The sequence below is a fragment of the Ammospiza nelsoni genome, chromosome 12, assembly GCF_027579445.1.
Source record: "Ammospiza nelsoni isolate bAmmNel1 chromosome 12, bAmmNel1.pri, whole genome shotgun sequence".
Classification (NCBI taxonomy): Eukaryota; Metazoa; Chordata; class Aves; order Passeriformes; family Passerellidae; genus Ammospiza; species Ammospiza nelsoni.
In genome coordinates this window covers 22,189,622-22,191,031 of record NC_080644.1, presented here as the reverse complement: position 1 = coordinate 22,191,031, position 1,410 = coordinate 22,189,622, and positions in this window count along the sequence as shown.

Here is a 1,410-nt window from a genome sequence, read left to right as displayed (position 1 = left end):
GGAGACGCGTTCGCAACGATCCGTGCTAGCCACGGGGGCCGCGGGCCCGGGACACCGGGGACCCGGGGGGCGAGTTACGAGACTCACTCCCCCACGGACCCGCCGGCATCCCGCTCGCTCCCTTCTCTCTCGCCGCCCTCGCGCGCCTTCGTCGCAACGCTTCTCGGTGCCGCGGCTTAGGGCCGCCGGAGAAAAATCAAAAAGATCCGCGGAGGCCGGCCGGGCGGGTGCCCCCACTCTGCCCGCACGCCGGCACGCCTAAACCGCGGGGGGGGGGGGGGAAAAAAAAAAAAAAAACCGCGGGCCCGCGTGGCAACCCAGCCCGCCCGGCATAAGCGGCTCGGTCGATGCGGCCACGACCGAGGTGGGCGAGGCGCCGCCGCCTCGCCCGCGACAAGTCCGGGGGGCTCTCTCCGTCGGGTGCCGGGTCCGCCAACTCCAAAAAACTCTGCCCGCCAACGCGGGTCCCCGGCTTAGGGCCGAGGAAGGGGGACGGCTTCAACAACGCGGGCCGGGGACGGGGGCACCCCGACCCCGGGCTCCACAGCTTTACCGGGCGGGCCGACCGCCGCCGAGGCGGACCGACAGCCCAAAACAGTGCCCGCCGAGTGGGCCCCGGCTTAAGGCCAGGCACGAAAGGGACGAGGCGCCGCCGCCTCGCCCGCCACCGCTGCCCAGGGGGGACGCCCCCCCTTGCGAATCGGCCGGCAGAAGCCGGGCCGGAACGGGACACGCTCGCAGCTTCTCTCTCTCCGCCTCGCCTCGGCCGCCCGAGCGGCTCTCTCGGATCGTCTTTCGCTGCCCTTCTCTCTCGGCCTGGCGGGGAGAGCTCTCGCCCCCTTCTCCGGCTGCCCTTCTCTCTCGGCCTGGCGGGGAGAGCTCTCGCCCCCTTCTCCGGCTGCCCTTCTCTCTCGGCCTGGCGCGGAGAGCTCTCGCCCCCTTCTCCGGCTGCCCCTCTCTCTCGGCCTGGCGGGGAGAGCTCTCGCCCCCTTCTCCGGCTGCCCCTCTCTCTCGGCCTGGCGGGGAGAGCTCTCGCCCCCTTCTCCGGCTGCCCTTCTCTCTCGGCCTGGCGGGGAGAGCTCTCGCCCCCTTCTCCGGCTGCCCCTCTCTCTCGGCCTGGCGGGGAGAGCTCTCGCCCCCTTCTCCGGCTGCCCCTCTCTCTCGGCCTGGCGGGGAGAGCTCTCGCCCCCTTCTCCGGCTGCCCCTCTCTCTCGGCCTGGCGGGGAGAGCTCTCGCCCCCTTCTCCGGCTGCCCTTCTCTCTCGGCCTGGCGGGGAGAGCTCTCGCCCCCTTCTCCGGCTGCCCCTCTCTCTCGGCCTGGCGGGGAGAGCTCTCGCCCCCTTCTCCGGCTGCCCCTCTCTCTCGGCCTGGCGGGGAGAGCTCTCGCCCCCTTCTCCGGCTGCCCCTCTCT